We start from the raw sequence: 21178 nt of genomic DNA, 5'->3' as shown, positions 1-21178 counted from the left end.
AGCGCATAACGTAACAGTGGCCTTAGCTGCAGGAAGTTTCGAAGATCACAGCTCCCAAAACAGTCACGGATTGGTTTCAGTAGCACTAATAAAGCAGTACTGTAGTCAGGAATGGAGCCAAATGTCAGAGGCAAAAGGCATAAATATCCTGCACTGTACTTTTTTTTTTAAATCTATGTATTCTTTGTGTTGAAATAAAAAAGATTGAAGCCAACGCTGTGGGTAAGTGCCCTGGTTATTTTTCCTTTTTGGACTATACTGTCAATGGACACAGCCTTAGGTTGCTGCCGTTCCACCAAGATCTATAGATTCACTGGTTGCTTCTTTAAAGGAGGCTATATGAAGTTTTCTGTATTTTTCTACATTGGTGTTCGGAAAAAGTGCCAAGCTGGAGACATATTGCCCATTATTAACAGGATGTTCAGTAGAAGACTTGGGAGAAGTACAGTGTGGGCAAGGAAGCCATTTCATAGGATCAGGGTGATGAAGGAGTTAAAGAATGATTTAATAGTATGGTGGAAGTTTTTGATGCAACATTGGGTTTTTGTCTGCATTAAAGGGGTACTCCGCCCTAGACATCTTATCCCCTATCCAAATGTATAGGGGATAAGATGTCTGATCGGGGGATCCCGCCGCTGGGGACCCCCACGATCTCAACTGCAACACCTCAGACACGGAGCGAACTTCGCTCTGTGCCGAATGACCGGCAATGCGGGGCGGAGGCTCGTCATGTCACGGCCATGTCCTCTCAATGCAAGTCTATGGGAGGGGGCGTGACATCACGCCCCCTCCCATAGACTTGCATTGAGGGGGCAAGACTGTGACGTCAGGAATGGGGTTTGGCAGTGACGTCAAGAGCCTCCGGCACTGCACCCGACGCTCTAAACGAACGCCGGGTGCAGCAGGGAGATCACAGGAGTCACCAGTGGTGGGACCCCCGCGATCAGACATCTTATCCCCTATCCAAAGGATACGGTATAAGATGTCTAAGGGCGGAGTTCCCCTTTAAGGAACCAGTATCAAAGAAGTGATTCTGGCTCTCATGGTTTCACAGCATACTTTGATAGAAGGTGATGCACTGAAAAATTGGGAGGGTAAGCTACTGTTACCCATAGTGGTGGCAGTAGAACTATGGATGGAAGAACTGAGACATAAATGGGTGTTTTTTTAAATTAGACAACATGAGTGTCATCAACAGTATGAACAATTTGGTTATGCTGTTAAAGAATGTATCATATAGATTGTTTTACCAATAAGAGCCACATACTAAAACATGTTCTTTTTTTATGTTTCTATTTTCTGATTGTAATTGTTAATAAACAACAGCATGATGGAGGTCCTGTCAACGGGTAGGCTGAAGGAGTTCTTTGAGCTGGTACCTAACTATATATGGCAAATTGTGACCCAATTCCAAGCAAACTGGTGGAAATATCCTTCGAAACAATAGTCACATTTTCATATTTCCTCACAAAATTGGTTCACTTGGCCATAGTTTTGATCCCACCCAAAAATGAATATCATCAATGAACCACTGCCAGAGGACTAGACCCACCAAGGAAGATGATGAAGTAGAGAGGAGTCATATTACTTGTGCTATAGAGGTAAGTTTGGCAGTTTATAAAATCCACATACAATCATCAGAGGGGAAGACACATATACTAGCACCACCTACCTCAATAGTAATGACTAAGGTTGGGTGGACATTGCTGTTGTGTTCCGTCACACTCAGGATCTGGATCCATTCGGCTCTTTTATTTTTTTTTCTTGAGCAGAACGGACCATGAAACAGGTCGGAAGACAACGGACACTGCTGGGTCCATATAAAAACCCAATTCACTTGAATTTCACTCGGTAGTTTAGTGGGATTTTGCGGAGAGAAAAAATAGCGCATGCACTATTTTTTTCTCTGCTAAACTCCTGTCAATCAGACGGAATTACTGACAAAACTCTGAATAGCGGAGTCTGACAGCAACGTGAACGAGGCCTAATACTGGGAACAAAAGCAATAGGGGTGACATACGTGAGGATAAAGAAGAATGTGGCAATGGTACAATGAATTAAGGTAACTTTTGAGAATCTAGTGATGCAGGATTTAAACAAAAGGTAGAAAACAAAAGGCGCATGAGTAGATACAACCTAATTTAAAAAAAAAGAGAGAACGACCTGTAACATGCTTAAAAATAATCAAATAAGCATCTAACTAGCAGATATAGGACTGTTATAATGGATAACTTAATGTACCATATTGAAGCTACAGTATAAGACTCCTTAGTGATAATCAAACTTCTAAGAGATTGTAATATGACCCACTAGTACTTTTATTAAGGAACTGTATAGAAAGATAAAGAACTGGGCATCCCAACAAAATCTGAACATTCATTTATTATACATTTTACACCACATTTAGATGCTTTTGATCACATGCCAAAAAATTCTAAAATATGTCCACCGACCCTTCCTATCCATGATATACCGAGTTACCGCCAGCCTTTCTAGAAACGTAAAAGAGCAGTTACAGCCATGTGCCTATGAGAGGAGGGATTCATTCATCATCATAGGCATCGTAGACATAACTTCTATATATACAGTTATAGAAATGAAGATTTCAAGCAGTAACATCTTTTTCCTCAGTCAGATTGTTTTCATTAAACAGTGTATGAAATTGATACTGCAATATAGCTAACATTATATATAATGGAAACTTTTTCCATCAGATATGGGGTACTGCCATGGGAACAAGATTTACCCCACACTATGCAAACCTACAAATGGGTAAATGTGAACCTGATACCATCTTCTTTGTTGCATGGCTTCAGGAAGGTTTGGTTCCCTACAGCGGTTCATTGATGATATTCTTTATGTGTGAGATAAAAACTATGGCCCAATGAACCAATTTTTGGAAGAAAAACAAAAGAGTGACTTTGATTTAACAAACTCTTAACAAAAAGCAAATCAGTAGACTCCACTAGGTATATACATATGTCCACCTGCCATTGTAGTTGAGAAATATCCCAAAAAGACAGTTTATTTGTGTGACATAAATGCACATAGATGGAAGACTATTCTGAGGATATAGACAGATAAAAACAACAGTACTTAATTAAAGGACATAACAAAAATGTTGTCAAACAGGCTAAAGAACAAGCAAGGCAAATGGCTAGAGAAGATCTCCTAGCAACAAAGGAAGAGGTGGAAGGAAAAGGAAAGCACTAATAATGAGTTTAAAATGGTTCCATTATCTGTAACGTCCCAACGGGTGGGGACCCGCTCTGCCACATACCGGCTCGGCGTAGGGAGTGGAGTATTTGGGTTCCACTGTTTTTCACCTTTAATCCCACTGCAGGATGCAGAAGCTGGTCTTAGCTGCAGGGGAGAAACCAGGTCACTACCACAAGAGTGGTCATGGTAAGTGGCAGCTGGCTGAGCAGGCCAGAATGCCCTGGTGCCAAGCACCAGAGTTACAGGCAGGTGTGGGCGAGCTGGCGCTGTAGATGGATGATCACAACAGGCTGAGTCAGAGTCAGCAGGGCAGGCCAGGGGATTAGCAGAGATGCTGTTCTTAAAACATTAGAGTTGGATAGCTCAGGTGCTGCAAGATAGGGAAAGCTTGCTAGTAGACAGAAGAGTAGTCAACGGTCTGAGTCATACACTGGAGAGGCTAAGAGGAGCAGAGGGATCAGGCAGAGACGTAGTCAGGAACAGAAGCAGGCTAATATCTGGACCATTAGAGCACCGGAACACTAGAACACTAGTAGTCAGCCAGTGCTCGCGCACAGCCCCTAGAGGGTAGAGGAGAAACTGCAGCAATGGCTGAAGCAGCAGGAAAGAGTCCAGAGGAGGACGGCCAGGGTGCACAGTCGAGACATGTCGCATGATGCATGTAAAAGCCAGGACACATAATACGCCAGTGGTTGTAAATCAGCAGCATTACATATCACAGAATACACTCATGTATGTAATGATGACATATGTAATTACAATATTAGAGAAAAAGGATAAGTCTATAGGGGAAACTGTACAATTGAAAGGAGGCTTTAGTGCCCTGTTTTGCCTATAGCCTGAATACGAGATGAGATTGGTTTGGCATGGAGGCATAAAGGTTCTGTTTCGTATCCTGCAGAACATTTGCCCACAGATATTGCAGCTGGGCCTGTAGATCCTGAACACTCATAGGCTGCTCAAGCGAAGATACCATCTGGTCCCTTAAATTCTCGTCTCATAAAAAAATATGGTGTTCAGGCCGAGAAGTGTTGCAATCTGAGACATTCCTGGGAAACCCTTGCTGTTCGTGGGCGAGCATTGTCCGCCTGAAAAATGTCACCTGGAAGCCATGAGAGGCAACACATGTGGATGCAGGACGTCTTGTACATATCACTAAGCAAATGAAAACTAAAAGTAAGAATTTCCAATGGAGCAATGCCACCTGGGAGACAGACTTTAAAGGGAATCTGATAGATGGTCACACAAAACTGTATACTCAGGGTTATAGTGCGGGTGAACCTGATTAAAACGAGGTCTGTGGGTCCCTGACGAATATATGTCCTTCCACAGAGATGTCACATGGGTAATGAGAAAGGCTATGGGAGTGGAAGAAGGGGGAAAGCTGGGTTCACACCACGTTTTTCAAATACGGTAACCTTATACGGTTTTCCGCAAAAAAACGTATACGACCGTATCCAAAACCGTATGCATAGAGAATGCATTGTAAACCGTATTCCAAATGTTGTGTACGGTTGCATCCATTTTGCCTCGTATACGGTTTTGCCGATTTTTCAACCGTAGGCAAAAACGCTGTCGACCACGTATGCGGTTCTTTTAACATTGTTGTCTATGAGAACCGTACACAGAATTTCAGAATACGGTTGCACACGGTTTTTCTAATCTGTTTTTGGAGTTGACACATGCGCAGATTGGAATTTCAATAGAACAATAATAACTTTATTAAATTGCTGGAAAACTAATTCCAACAAAATAGCAAAACCGTTGGCAAAAACTGATGCAAACGGATAGAACCGTACGGGGAAAAACGGGGAGTCATACGGTTGTATACGGTTGCATAGGGTTTTTGCCATACATTTTTTTAGCGGAAAACCGTATACGGTAACCGTATTTGAAAAACGTGGTGTGAACCCAGCCTAATCCGGCTCCTGCCTCCATTGCGCACAGGAGAAAATGAACATATTAGCAATACAGTCTATGGCGGGTATTTATCAATTTTACCTGTTGACAGTTTCTTTTTACCCTTTTTTTTTTCACTTTGGTTTTCGTGGACAGGCACCAAATTTATCATTTGGTGCAAGTTGTTAGTAATTTTGGATCAAATGTTGAAATCAGCTGTTCACAGCGCCTTTTACACAGAACTTACCACCACAGAGGACGCATATTTTAGCCTGTAGAGCAGCCATTTCGGAGTCCCTCCTGCAGTATATCAGCAAGCGACATGAGTTATTTTCTTTTGTGGGGTTTATAGCCGCCATGTGAAATGGATTTTATTTTCAACTTGAGTAGTTTTTTTTTTTTTTACTTTAGTGCAGTGGTCTTCAACCTGCTGGGAGTTGTAGTTTTGCAACATCTGGAGGTCCGCAGGTTGGAGACCGCTGCTTTAGTGCTTTACCTTTCCTGAACCTGTGCGGCCATGTCCGATGCTGGCTCAACGGAGGGTGAAGGTCGCTCAGAGACAACTATGTCGCAGGATAGTATTGAGCAGCCCCGGAGGCGTCGCTGCTTTCACAAAAAAATGTTTTATGTATTTTGACGCCTTTACATTTTCTGACATTGCTAAGTGTGTTTTCCATGTGCAAAATTTAATGGCGGGGATTTGCGCCAAAAAAACGGGATTTGCGCCAAAATTGCGTCAAAGACCGATTGGCGCAAATGATGAATTACTGACTAAAGTTAAAATCACACACAGGACTGTTTGATTTTGAGAAAGTTGTAAAAATGACAGTGGAGAAGATGCGCAAACTTTGGCGCAAAAAGACACTGCGCCAAAGTATTGCGCCAAAGTTACGTGAAAAAAAAACACATCAATCAAACAAATCCTTTGATAAATACCCCCCTATATCTCTGCAACAGGACCACAGGTATATGTAAATGATACCTTGTTCAATCACGTTCTCCCAATATAACCCTGTGTATTCGGTTTAGTGCAGGTGAACCATCTGTCACACTAGACTGATTTTCTTCCGTCAGACAGGTTTTGGGCACACACTGCCGTTCACATCCGTTTCTTTCCCATTCAGTGTCCGTTCTGCACTTCTTTTTTTTCTTGCGCAAAACGGTCCCTGAAATGGTATGGAGCACAACGGTAACTGCCAGTGTGAGGTGGTTTTTTGCGCCCCCGTAGATCTATGCGTCCGCTCCTCCCCCAGCTCTCCGAAGATTTCCGAAGCTAGAACTGGGGGAGGGCAGAGCAAGGGGAGAGAGAAGTTCACGCCCCCTCCCTCATCTCCCCTCCCTGAGCTTGGCTGGACGCAGATCTCTACGGCACGCGCCCTCCCTGAGGACATAGATCTCCACGGCAGGTCCCCTCCCTCATCTCCCCTCCCTGAGGACGTAAATCTCCACGGCAGATCCCCTCCCTCATCTTCCCTCCCTGAGGACGTAAATCTCCACGGCAGATCCCCTCCCTCATCTTCCCTCCCTGAGGACATAGATCTCCACGGCAGATCCCCTCCCTCATCTTCCTTCCCTGAGGACGTAAATCTCCATGGCAGGTCCCCTCCCTCATCTCCCCTCCCTGAGGACGTAAATCTCCACGGCAGGTCCCTCCCTCATCTCCCCTCCCTGAGGACGTAAATCTCCACGGCAGGTCCCCTCCCTCATCTCCCCTCCCTGAGGACGTAAATCTCCACGGCAGGTCCCCTCCCTTATCTCCCCGAGCTGAGGACGTAAATCTCCACGGCAGGTCCCCTCCCTCATCTCCCCAAGCTGAGGACGTAGAGCAGTGCTCCCAATGAGCTCTATGTGTAAAGGGGGACATACTGCACGGGCTAAAGGGGGACATACTGCACGGGCTAAAGGGGGACATACTGCATGGGCTAAAGGGGGACATACTGTACAGGCTAAATGTCCCCCTTTAGCCCATACAGTATGTCCCCCTTTAGCCCGTGCAGTATGTCCCCCTTTAGCCAGTACAGTATGTCCCCCTTTACACATAGAGCTCATTGGGAGCACTGCTCTACGTCCTCAGGGAGGGGAGATGAGGGAGGGGACCTGCCGTGGAGATTTACATCCTCAGGGAGGGGAGATGAGGGAGGGGACCTGCCGTGGAGATCTATGTCCTCAGGGAGGGGGCGTGCCGTAGAGATCTGCGTCCAGCCGAGCTCAGGGAGGGGAGATGAGGGAGGGGCGTGGACCTTCTCTCTCCCCTTGCTCTGCCCTCCCCCACTTCTAGCTTCGGAAATGTTCGGAGAGCTGGGGGAGGAGCGGACGCATAGATCTACGGGGGCGCAAAAAACCACCTCACACCGGGTCTCCAAGGACTTATTCACTTGAATGGGGTTCAGTGGGGATCCTGTAGTTTACCGGAGTTTAGGAGAGAAAAAAAATGTGCACTACATCTCCACTAAACTCCTGTAGTTCTGACGGAATTGCTGACGGAACTGAGAATAGCGGAGTCTGACAGCAATGTGACCCTAGCCTTACCCTTATCACATGTGTAATATCGCTAACGTCTGCCATTGGCGGTGAGTCTGCTGCAGCAAGCCAGGGACTTAACGTTAATGCCCTTCAACGTTTATCATTGTAGGTGTAAGTGAAGTATTTTTCTACACCTTTTTTTGTGTGCTGTAATGTGTAGGAGCGCCAAATTTATTAAGGGTGCGTTCACACGTGCGTATTTTCTGCTGCAGATTTGCTTCAGCGGATTTATCTACCCATTAAAGTCAATGGGCAGCAAAATCTGCAGCAAAAATACGCATGTGTGAACGCACCCTAAATGGTCGCAGAGCATTTGATAAATTTTGTGCAGGTCACATGTTCTGAAATTTCTCTCTTCACATACACCAAAAAGCTAAGCTAAGTCTGGGTTGGTGTAGTTTTAGAGATTTTTCAATGGCTTTGCGCACAAAAAGGCGCAGTTGATAAAACCCTTCCATATCATGTGTATTGCCAAAATCAGTGGATTACAACTCAAAATCAGCAGAAATGTGTAAACCAAAAGGAGCAAATAAACCCTGCTTGTGCCTTTTTTGCACTTTTTCTAGACACAAAAACCAGTCTAAAGACAATGATAAATGTCGGCCATAATGTTTAACAGCTTGCAAGGGGATCGGTGTGAATGTAAAAAAGCGGGATATGAGGACAAGACAACCCCTGTAAAGCGACACCCCTACAATCTTTTCATTACAGCTCACCTGAGGACAGAATATGAGGATGGGATATGAGGACGGGATTTGAGGTCAAGATATGAGGACGGGATATGAGGAAGGGATATGAGGTAGGGATATGAGGTAGGGATATGAGAACAGAGATAGGAGGTCAAGATATGAAAAAGGAATATTAGGACGGGATAAGAGGACGAGATATGAGGTCGGGATATGAGGTCAGGATATGAGGATGGGATATGAGGACGGGATATGACAACAGAGATAGGAGGTCAAGATATGAGAAACAAGAAAAAGCTTCAATGATAGGAACAGGAGTACATCGGCGCTGAACGGACCGAGGACACGGCAAGGTAGGAAGGTAAAATCCAATTTATTCGATGCAACGCGTTTCCCTGCGCAAGCGCAGATTCATCAGTCAGGATGCCTGATGAATCTGCGCTTGCGCAGGGAAACACGTTGCATCGAATAAATTGGATTTTACCTTCCTACCTTGCCGTGTCCTGGGTCCGTTCGGCGCCGATGTACTCCTGTTCCTATCATTGAAGCTTTTTCTTGTATACACATATATCCACACCAGGAGGGCCGCAGACGGACCATTGTATCCCAGCGTTTTCCATTGTTGTGTATGCTGTTACACAACCACCCAGGGTGAGCAGTCACAATTAGATTTCACTCTCCCCTCCCCCCCATCTCCGGTGGTATTACCCTATGGAGCGCCTACTCTTCTGCTTTTAGAAAGATATGAGAAAGGAATATGAGGATGGGATATGAGGATGAGGTATGAGGTCGGGATATGAGGTCGGGATATGAGTATTTCCGGCTCCCAACTCAGATAAAGTTCCAGGCTTTAATTTAGATCATATTAAAATACAAAAACAGCATGCAAAAAAAAGAAAGAAAATAAAAGAACACTAACGAAACTCACCAACGCATTTCGACTTATTAATAAGTCTTAGTCATGGCTAAGACATATTAATAAGTCGAAACGCGTTGGTGCATTTCGTTAGTGTTCTTTTATTTTCTCTCTTTTTTTTCATGCTGTTTTTGTATTTTAATATGATCTAAATTAAAGCCTGGAACTTTATCTGAGTTGGGAGCCGGAAATCCTGTTCTTTTGTCTGCTATCATACCATCTGGCGACCCAGCCCCAGAGCTACATTCTCGAGCTTCCACTAGGAGAGGTTGTGCTAGATGCCGGGACTTATATAACATTGAGTGAGCTGATCTTCATATCTTTTGTTACATTTGGTCGGGATATGAGGACGGGATATGAGGTCGGGATATGAGGTTGGGATATGAAGACGGGACATGAGGTCGGGACATGAGGTTGGGACATGAGGTCGGGATATGAGGACGGGATATGAGGACAAGATATGAGGACGGGGTATGAGGACGGGATATGAGGACGGGATATGAGAACAGAGATAGGAGGTCAAGATATGAGAAAGGAATATGAGGACGGGATATGAGGATGAGCTATGAGGTCGGGATATGAGGTAGGGATATGAAGTCGGGATATGAGGACAGGATGTGAGGTCGGGATATAAGGACAGGATATGAGGTAGGGATATGAGAACAGAGATAGGAGGTCAAGATATGAGAACGGAATAGGAGGACGAGATATGAGGTCGCGATATGAGGTCGGGATATGAGGACAGGATATGAGGACAAGTTATAAGGATGAAATATGAGTAAGAGAGCATCACTGTTGCTTTTCCTCTCCCACAAGATTTATTTGGAAGACTGTGTACTCCATGTACTCAACTAGTAATATATAAATAAACCGCTCCCATAATAAAAATTTTAATCACACCCCTTTGCCAAACAGAACAATAAACACATTTTGTATCACCACATGCAGAATTGTCCAAATAATAAAAATATCACATTATTGATCCTGCACAGTGAATGGCAGGGAAAAAAAAATATACCAAAACTATACCAATCCCTTTTTAGGGTCTATGTACACGTACAAAATTCTGCGCAGATCTGATGCGCAGGATTTCAAGCTGGGTTCAGTCATACAGTTTACATTGAAATCTGCGCAGAATACTGTACATTTCAATAGACCATTAATCACCTGAATTACATTTTTGTTCACATCACATTCCAGAAAAAATGAAAAACAAAAACAATAAAAAACGTCCCATCTACCCTAAAATAATAATGATAAAAACTAAAGATATCGACATAAAAACAAGTCAATAGCTTGTGGTCACTCTACACAACTAGTACATCTTCATTAGTTTCCACCAATGTTATATAGCAACTTTAAAGGGGTACGCCGCAGCTCAGCGTTTGGAATGCTGGAGCCGGCGCCGGCAGCTCGTGATGTCATAGCCCCACCCCCTCATTGTGTCACACCCCGCCCTCTCAATGCAAGTCTATGGGAGGGGGGGCGTGACAGCCATCATGCCCCCCTCCCATAGACTTGCATTGAAGCAACTTTAAAGGGGTACGCCGCTGCTCAGCATTTGGAACAAACTGTTCCGAACACTGGAGCCAGCGCCGGGAGCTCATGACGTCATAGCCCCGCCCCTCATGGTGTCACACCCCGCCCCCTCAGTGCAAGAATATGGGAGGGGGCTTGACAGCCGTCACTCCCCCCTTCCATAGACTTGCATTGAAGCAACTTTAAAGGGGTACGCCGCTGCTCAGCGTTTGGAACAAACTGTTCCGAACACTGGAGCCGGCGCCGGGAGCTTGTGACGTCATAACCCCGCCCCCTCATGGTGTCACGCCCCACCCCCTCAATGCAAGTCTATGGTAGGGGAGTGTGACAGCCGTCACACCCCCCTCCCATAGACTTACATTGAAGGAGCGGGGTGTGATGTCATGAGGGGGCGGGGCTATGATGTCACGAGCTCCCGACGCCGGCTCCAGCGTTCAGAACAGTTTGTTCCAAACGCTGAGCAGCGGTGTACCCCTTTAAACTGGTATGCATGGGCAAGTATGTTACTTCACGGCAAGCATATGACTCCAGATTTGTATGTATTCATAAGAAATTTACCACATTCACGTCTTCTCGTATATGTCTCCGCTGAGGTATTTGTCATTCATCTTACCTATCTGGGATGGGGATCATCGTACCCCAATAACAGAAGTATTGTATCTCTAAGAATGTGAAATCATGCAAATAAATAAAGACTTATACGAGAAGACCTGAACGTGGTAAATGTCTTATGAATACCTACAAATCTGGAGTCACATGCTCGCCGTGAAGTAACATACATGCCCAGGTATATCAGTTTAAAAAAACAAAAACAAGTTCTTACTTCATAGATGAAGACAAAAAAAAAGTTGAGGGTCAAAATACAGCAATTCTGAGCAATTTTAAAAAGCAGTAAAACAAAATGAAAACAACACAAATGGGATATCGCTGTCATCGTGCCGACCTGACGAATAAAGATGGCTTGTCAATTTTACTGCACAATAAATTGTATAAAAAAAAAAAAAAAACTTTGCTGAATTGTTTTTTTCTTTTTTTTTTAAACTCACAAAAATTGTTATTTTGTTTCACAGTATATTTTACGGTAAAATGAAGAGTAGCAATACAAAGTACAATTGGTACTGCAAAAAGCAAGCCCCTATATGGCTCTGTGAATGAAAAAAAAAAATTATGGCTCTAAAAAAATGCAAAAATTTACACTAGGTCCTGGTTTAAGTGCAGCTGTGCGCATTATTTTATATATGCGAAACCAGTACTACTGCCTCATCATTACGATATAAACAGGCATGAAAGGGAGTAGTAATTTGGACATATAGCTTGTGTTGGAGTGCGCTTAAAGGGGTACTCCGGTGGAAAACTTTTTTTGTAAATTACTCCTATTAAAAAATCTTCATCCTTCCAGCACTTATTCGCTGCTGAATACTACAGAAGAAATTATTTTCTTTTTGGACCACAGTGCTCTCTGCTGACATCTCTGTCCATTTTAAGAACTGTCCAGAGTAGGAGAAAATCCCCATAGTAAATATGCTGCTCTGGACAGTTCCTAAAATGGACAGAGATGTCAGCAGAGAGCACTGTGTTCATGATGTCAGCAGAGAGCTCTGTGTTCCAAAAAGAAAAAAAATATAGTATTGTAGTATTCAGCTGCTAATAAGTACTGGAAGGATTAAGATTTTTTAATAGAAGCAATTTACAAATCTGTTTAACTTTCCAGCACCAGTTGATTAAAAAAACAAAAACTTTTCCACCGTAGTACCCCTTTAAGGGTACATGCACACGATCGTAACTCGCTGGCAGTTACGCTACCATTCATTTCAGTGGGTCCGCCAAAAGTCCGCAATAGTGGCAGATTTGCAGACTGACCCATTAAAGTGAACGGTAGCGTAACTCACATTGGTTACACCACTGCAAATTACCATCGTGTTACCATCCCCCAAGGCTGGGTTTCCACTTTTTTTCTTCACAAAAACACCCAAAAATTGATTCATTCAACGCACAGTTTTGTTTTCCTTTTTTTTTTTTTTTTTTTTGCGCAAAAAAATACCACGGTCAGATGGTGTGAAACTATAAAACCGACAGACCGTATAGCTTTTTTTTCTTTATTGGTGTTTTTGTTTGTTTTTGGGGGGGGGCTCAGTGACAGATTTTTTATGAGAGGAAAAATAAATAAGAAAAAGGCAATGTGGGTTTAACATTGGCAAATGCTCAAAATAAAGCAATAAGTTGCACTAGAATACAAAAAAAAACGCCAGACAAAATGTAATGGAACAAAAAAATAGTCAAAATGCAGGCAAAAGCGTTGAAAGTTTTTGGGATTCTTTTTTTTTTTTTTTTTTGCAATTTTTATATAATGATGTAAAACTATAAAACCACCACAACTACTTAAAGTTTTTCAATGTAGTGTTTTTTCTTTCTTTATTGGTGTTTTGGTTGTTTTTTTGGGGGGGGGCTCAATGACAGAATATCTATGAGACAGGAAAAATGAAGAAAAAAAAAAGGCAATGGGGGAGATTTATCAAAACCTGTCCAGAGGAAAAGTTGCCCAGTTGCCCATAGCAACCAATCAGATCGCTTCTTTCATTTTGCAGAGGCCTTGTTAAAAATGAAAGAAGCGATCTGATTGGTTGCTATGGGCAACTGGTCACCTTTTCCTCTGCACAGGTTTTGATAAATCCCCCCCCCCAATGTGGTTTAACATTAACAAATGCTCAAAATAAAGCAAGTTACACTAGAATAAAAAAAAAAAAAAAAAAAAAAAATGCCAGACAAAATGTAATGGGGAAAAAAAATCAGCAAAATGCAGGCAAAAGCGTTGAAAGTTTTTGTAATTTTTTTATTTTTTTTATTTTTATATAATGATAATAATAATTAATTATTATTATTATTATTATTAATAATACAGTATAATGATATTATCATCGTATCATTATTATTATTCATTATTTATATAGAGAACGCAGATTCCACAGTTGTGTGGAAATTTACCCTAAATGTGGCTGTACGTATCGTATTCCTCTATTATTGCAAGTGCGGTACTACTGCCTCATCATCAGGATTAGAGATAAGCGAACTTACAGTAAATTCGATTCGTCACGAACTTCTCGGCTCGGCAGTTGATGACTTATCCTGCATAAATTAGTTCAGCTTTCAGGTGCTCCGGTGGGCTGGAAAAGGTGGATACAGTCCTAGGAGACTCTTTCCTAGCACTGTATCCACCTTTTCCAGCCCACCGGAGCACCGGAAAGCTGAACTAATTTATGCAGGAAAAGCCATCAACTGCCGAGCCGAGAAGTTCGTGACGAATCGAATTTACTGTAAGTTCGCTCATCTCTAATTGGGATGTAAATAGATGATGAGGGGAGTAGTAGTTTGAACACATATCTCCTGGTGGAACGTTCTAATGGGTAGCTGCATGCTTGCTGTATCTTTACGACTGCACTACAACAGCTTCATCATTGGGATATCAGGCAGGTAATGATGGGAGTAGTAGTCCTGTATGTAATGTCCTGATCAGTTTTTAGCCATCAATATGGCACCAGACTAGAGGGTTTCGGACTCTCTTAATAAAACAATCTGCTGCAAGTTAGAATGATGAACAATAACTGTAGAGTTAAAGGGGTACTCCGGTGAAAACCTTTTTTCTTTTAAATCAACTGGTGACAGAAAGTTAAACATATTTGTAAATTACTTCTATTAAAAAATCTTAATCCTTCCTGTACTTATTAGCTGCTGAATGCTACAGAGGAAATTATTTTCTTTTTGGAATGCTCTCTGATGACATCACGAGCACAGTTCTCTCTGCTGACATTATTATAATAATAATAATAACATTTTATTTATTGTTGTCCTTAGTGGGATTTGAACCCAGGTCCCCAGCACTGCAAGGCAGCAGTGCTAACCACTGAGCCACCATGCTGCCCTTAGCATACATCTGCTATGCATCTGCTATGCATGGTTGCTAAAATGGACAGAGATGTCAGCAGAGAGCACTGTGCTCGTGATGTCATCAGTGTTCCAAAAAGAAAGGAATTTCCTCTGTAGCATTCAGCAGCTAATAAGCACCGGAAGGATTAAGATTTTTTAATAGAAGTAATTTACAAATATGTTTAACTTTCTGCCACCAGTTGATTTAAAAGAAAAAAGGTTTTCACCGGTGTACCCCTTTAACCCCTTAAGGACGCAGGACGTAAATGTACGTCCTGGTGAGGTGGTACTTAACGCACCAGGACGTACATTTACGTCCTAAGCATAACCGCGGGCATCGGAGCGATGCCCGTGTCATGCGCGGCTGATCCCGGCTGCTGATCGCAGCCAGGGACCCGCCGGCAATGGCCGACGCCCGCGATCTCGCGGGCGTCCGCCATTAACCCCTCAGGTGCCGGGATCAATACAGATCCCGGCATCTGCGGGAGTTCGCGATTTAAATGAACGATCGGATCGCCCGCAGCGCTGCTGCAGGGATCCGATCATTCATAACGCCGCACGGAGGTCCCCTCTCCTTCCTCCGTCCGGCTCCCGGCGTCTCCTGCTCTGGTCTGTGATCGAGCAGACCAGAGCAGAAGATGACCGAAAACACTGATCTGTTCTATGTCCTATACATAGAACAGATCAGTATTAGCAATCATGGTATTGCTATGAATAGTCCCCTATGGGGACTATTCAAGTGTAAAAAAAAATTTAAAAAAATGTAAAAGTAAAAGTAAAAAAAAAGTGAAAAATCCCCTCCCCCAATAAAAAAGTAAAACGTCCGTTTTTTCCTATTTTACCCCCAAAAAGCGTAAAAAACATTTTTTATAGACATATTTGGTATCGCCGCGTGCGTAAATGTCCGAACTATTAAAATAAAATGTTAATGATCCCGTACGGTGAACGGCGTGAACGAAAAAAAATTAAAAAAAGTCCAAAATTCCTACTTTTTTAATACATTTTATTTTAAAAAAATTATAAAAAGTGTATTAAAAGTTTTTTATATGCAAATGTGGTATCAAAAAAAAGTACAGATCATGGCGCAAAAAATGAGCCCCCATACCGCCGCTTATACGGAAAAATAAAAAAGTTAGAGGTCATCAAAATAAAGGGATTATAAACGTACTAATTTGGTTAAAAAGTTTGTGATTTTTTTTAAGCACAACAATAATATAAAAGTATATAATAATGGGTATCATTTTAATCGTATTGACCCTAAGAATAAAGAACACATGTAATTTTTTCCATAAATTGTACGGCGTGAAAACAAAACCTTCCAAAATTAGCAAAATTGCGTTTTTCGTTTTAATTTCCCCACAAAAATAGTGTTTTTTGGTTGCGCCATACATTTTATGGTATAATGAGTGATGTCATTACAAAGGACAACTGGTCACGCAAAAAACAAGCCCTCATACTAGTCTGTGCATGAAAATATAAAAGAGTTATGATTTTTAGAAGGCGACGAGGAAAAAATGAAAACGTAAAAATTAAATTGTCTGAGTCCTTAAGGCCAAAATGGGCTGAGTCCTTAAGAGGTTAATCTATAGCAGTGGTCTTCAAACTGTGAACCTCCAGCTGTTGCAAAACTACAACTCCCAGCATGCCCGGACAGCCAACGCATGCTGGGAGTTGTAGTTTTGCAACAGCTGGAGGTGTACAGTTTGGAGAACAGCGGTGTAGTGTGTCAAAGTGTAACCAGCACTGCCTCATCATTGAGATATCAACAGGTGATGATGGGAGTAATAGTCCTGTGTGAAATTTCCTGGCGTAGCTATACAGTCCGCATGCTCTGTAAGTTGTTGTCGGGACCTATTTGGATCAGTCCCTTTCAGCCATCCCAGGTGGCTGTCCGGGCATGCTGGGTGTTGTAGTTCTGCAACATCTGGAGCCCCACAGTTTGGAAACAATACAAAGCAGCCATCCCTGCCCCCTCACATTCCTATAGATCACAGCCCACCCCCCTACAGGACATCATGCCGGGTACGGCAGCTGCATAAGGAACAAAGGATGATCTGTAGGAGCCAGAGATCCCTGTACGAGCAGCTACATGTCCCCAAAAACCGGAGGGAAAAGACTATGTGCTGCAATGCCACATCAGAACCCGCACTAAGTTCTTACCGCTCCCCCCCTGCACCGAAAGGGGGGGAAGTTACATTGTGTGCACTAATCCCGCCCGGGACCTGCAGAACTCCAGGACTGCTGCACAGCTTTATACCGCCTGCTGGAGTTACATATAGTTACATAGTTTATAAGGTTGAAAAAAAGACAAGAGTCCATCAAGTTCAACATAAAACCGTACTGTATAGTTACTATAGAATATAGATACTTACTGATCCGGGAGCATCGGACTCCTGTGCAGACACTTCTACCATTACTACATTCTTGTAGAAGGGTGGAAAAGTAGCAGAGCTGTGCGACAATCAGGACGGCGTGTGAGAGCACCCCCTGCAGGCAGCTATGTGTCAGTGCACAGTAACTGAGCGGAGTGCAGCATCACATCCAGGACGAGCTGGGACAAAGTGCAGGGTTACTAAAATATTCTACACACACGTCTACTGTAATCTAGTTCTCTATGGAGGCGGGAGGGGATTTTTGAAGCTTTTTTGTGTTCTTTTTGCCGAAGGTTGTGTCTTTTTGCAAAGTAGTTTCTTTTACTAAAATCACTTTAGTACCCTATTTGGTTCCTCACTTTGCATTGGTTACTGATGTATGAAGTGCGACTTTACTTAACCCCTTAAGGACCCGGGTTTTTTCCCGTTTTTGCACTTTCGTTTATTCCTCCTTACCTTTAAAAAATTATAATTCTTTCAATTTTGCACCTAAAAATCCATATGATGGCTTATTTTTTGCGCCACCAATTCTACTTCATAATGACATCAGTCATTTTACCTAAAAATGAACAGCAAAATGTTAAAAAAAAAAAAATCATTGTGCGACAAAATTGAAAAAAAAAAACCATTTTGTAACTTTTGGGGGCTTCAGTTTCGACGCAGTGCATTTTTTGTAAAAATGACACCTTGTCTATCATACTCCAGAATTATTGAATAGACTTAATCCTGATATTCCTCCTCAGTGTTGGCGGTGTGGGGTGGGACTGGGCACAGTGTTCCATTTATTTTGGTCTTGCCCCTTATTGACAGATTATTGGAGAGGGGTGCAGAGATTGCTATATGATGTGTTAGGTATATTGGTCCCCTTGGACCCCCTTATTTACCTCCTCCATCTTTCTCATCCCTCCTTATCTAAGAAGCCTTTTAAGCTCTTCCAACATGTTGTTCTGGCTGCCAAAACCCTAGTAGCCAAGCATTGGAAGAGGACTCTCCCCCCTCCTGAGTCAGAATTGTTAGCTCGTATCCGAGAGATGCGTTCCTTGGAATTCTTGACTGCTTCTCTCAACAATTCTATCCCCTTATTTCTTTCGGTCTGGGAGCCCTGGGATCGTTATACTGATAGGCAACCGCCTTGATATTCCTCTCTTTCATTTTCTCTCCTCCTCCCCCCTCTTCCTTCTCTTTCTCTATCCGATTTCTTTTTTGTACCTTTTGTGGTTGTTCTATGTTGTCTTTGTGTGCTGTTGCTTGTCTTCCCTTCCCCAATCCCCTCCTTTTTTGTCAGTGGACTTTGTCGTCTTGTTGTCTGTGTTTGGTGGTATGTGGTACGTAGTTGCCCATGCATATGAGTCCCATATGTTTTATGTTATGCCCATGGTAGCATCATGTCTTTGTGCCGGAGGCTTACTTTAGTTCGTCTATGGTATCTTGTGTGCCTCGGCAGTTCTTTTTGTTGGGGTCTGATCCCTGTTCTGCTACTTGTTGCTGGGCCTCGTCCCTGGTACTGTTCTTATTACCTGCGACAGGCGTTGGGCCTGGCTGCCGTGATGTTTCTTACTTACTTTGCTTTTGTATTACTGTAACTGCAAAACTTCTTAATAAAAATTACAGTTAAAAAAAAAAAAAATGACACCTTCTCTTTATTCTGTAGGTCCATACAATTAAAATGATACCCTACTTATATAGGTTTGATTTTGTCGTACTTCTGGGTAAAATCATAACTACATGCAGGAAAATGTATATGTTTAAAACTTCTGACCCCTATAACTATTAAATTTTTTTTGCGTACAGGCGGTATGAGGGCTAATTTTTTGCACCGTGATCTGAAGTTTTTAGCGGTACCATATGTGTATTGGTCTGACTTTTAGATCGCTTTTATTCATTTTTTCATGATATAAAAAGTGACCAAAAATACGCAATTTTGGACTTTGGAATTTTTTGGCATGTACACCATTGACCGCGCGGTTTAATTATATATTTTTATAATTTGGACATTTTCGCACACGGTGATACCACATGTTAATTTTTATTTACACAGTTTTTTTTTTTTAATGGTAAAAGGGGGGCGATTCAAACTTTTATTAGGGAAGGGGTTAAATGATCTTTTCACTTTTGTTTTTGCCATTAATACTGCACACACTGATTTTTTACATTGATCATTGTTATCCCATAGGATAACATTCATCAATGATTCTTCCGCTTGACTGCTCATGCCTGGATCTCAGCCGGGAGTAGTTTACTTTCACTTTGGATGTGGCGATCAACTTTGAACGCCGCGTCTAAAGGGTTAATAGTGCGCGGCACCGCCATCAGTGCCGCAGGCTATTAACAGCTGGGACTCGTGGCTGTTAGAGGCCAAGCGAGCCCGACCCACTATGACAGGGGGGCCTCGCTGTGGCCACACGTTATAGAAAGGGAGCGGACTCAGGGCATACAGGTATGCCCTGCATCCTTAAGAGGTTAAAAAAATAAATAAACACAATTACACCACAAACATATACCATCCCAGACCTGGCTTCGGCCCCTTTCACACTACCGTTGTCACCCTGCAAAATCTTCCATCATGAACTCACATCTAAAAGTTTCTAATATGGCCGTCCGAATATCCCATTCAGGTCAATGGGATTTTTTGACCATACTTTAGTATCAGTTATGTCCCAGTTATGACTAACGGCCGTTCTTTTTGATGGCACAAACGACAGTGCATGCACTGCTTTTTGTCCCGTCAAAAATAACGGTGGGATAACGGCTGTTAACATTTTAACATTGAAGTCTATGGGTGACGGACGTTCACAATTGATATCTGTTAGTGCCCGTTATGATACGTTATTTGTACTGCGCATGCTCAGAACATGGAAATAAAATAACGGACATAAAATAACAGAATATAACAGATGAAATAACGGGTGATAACGGATGGAACATGTCCGTTAATTTGACAGAATGCCGGTTAAAATAACGGACATTGGTCATCCATTATCATCCGTTATGTTCAGTTATTTTGTCTATTTTTTCATGACCTCTTTCAGCAGAAAAACGGCTGTCAAAATGCAGGAACAAGACGGTAGTGTGAAAGAAGCCTTACAATACTGGCTATGGACATCATTTGTTTTGGGGTTTTTTGTGCAAAGGGTTGAAAAGTCTCAAAAAGTTGTGGAGGAGGAATCATACAAAGTGGTGCACTGAAGTGTTTTTTTTTTTTTTTTTGCACTTTCATTTTTTTTTTCCTTCTCGTCTTCTAATAGTCATAAGCACTTTTAAATTTTCCACCTACAGACCCATATGAGGATTGTTTTTTTTTGCAAAAGAGAGAGAGAGGGAGAGCACTGTGCTCGTTATGTCAGCAGAGAGCATTGTATTCCAAAAAGAAAATAATTTCCTCTGTAGTATTCAGCAGCTAATAAGTACTGGAAGGATTAAGATTTTTTTTAATAGAAGAAATTTACAAATTTGTTTCACTTTCTGGCACCAGTTGATTAAAAAAAAAAAAAGTTTTCCACCGGAGTACCCCTTTAAGAATGCTGCTGCTCACTTCCCCAACTTGTAAGTCTCAATCACAGTGGGTCTCAGGAGTGAGACCCAAAGACAGCACAACGCTGTGCAAAGGACAGAATTTCCGTGCTAGAAACAACTGGTGAACACATTCAAATGCCATCCCCCGTCCATTCAAAATCTGCTTTGAAATGCATTGCCACCTATTGAGTCAGCGTTTTTTCGAGCAGTCCTAATGCCGACTGCCCACAGAATGTCCGCACAGAAATTCTGCTAAAATTTGGGAGTATGAATGGGACCTAAAGGTTTGTTCACATTAAAGTGTACTTGTCATTAACAACAACTTTTGATATAATGTAGATAATATGTATATTTGTAATATACATTGATTCAGGGAAAGTTGAGTATAATTTTCTTTTCACATGCCACCCTGATCCCTTAGAATCTTGTGGGGCTCAACAAGCACCTTAAAGTGTTACTATCATTTCAATAACATTTGACATGTCACAGAGACCTGTGTTTACATCCCCACCGATCCTTACAATTAACAGGGAATTCTTTAAGAACATCACATATGCCGGTCTCATGTAGAAGCCCACCTGAGTCAGCAG

The 21178-nt window shown here is 42.4% G+C and overlaps 1 long non-coding RNA gene across 1 annotated transcript in view; it reads right to left on the bottom strand.

The window, feature by feature from the left end:
• Positions 1-17146, bottom strand: part of LOC130275601 (uncharacterized) — a 33260-nt gene extending 16114 nt beyond the window's left edge. The window contains exon 1 of the long non-coding RNA XR_008844835.1: positions 17076-17146. This is a non-coding gene — a long non-coding RNA (uncharacterized LOC130275601). The remainder of the gene's footprint in view (positions 1-17075) is intronic.
• Positions 17147-21178: the final 4032 nt, after the last annotated feature.

The sequence above is a fragment of the Hyla sarda genome, chromosome 6, assembly GCF_029499605.1.
Source record: "Hyla sarda isolate aHylSar1 chromosome 6, aHylSar1.hap1, whole genome shotgun sequence".
NCBI classification, from domain to species: domain Eukaryota; kingdom Metazoa; phylum Chordata; class Amphibia; order Anura; family Hylidae; genus Hyla; species Hyla sarda.
Note: the sequence above shows the minus strand (reverse complement) of the source record. Positions and strands in the feature narration are given on the sequence as shown.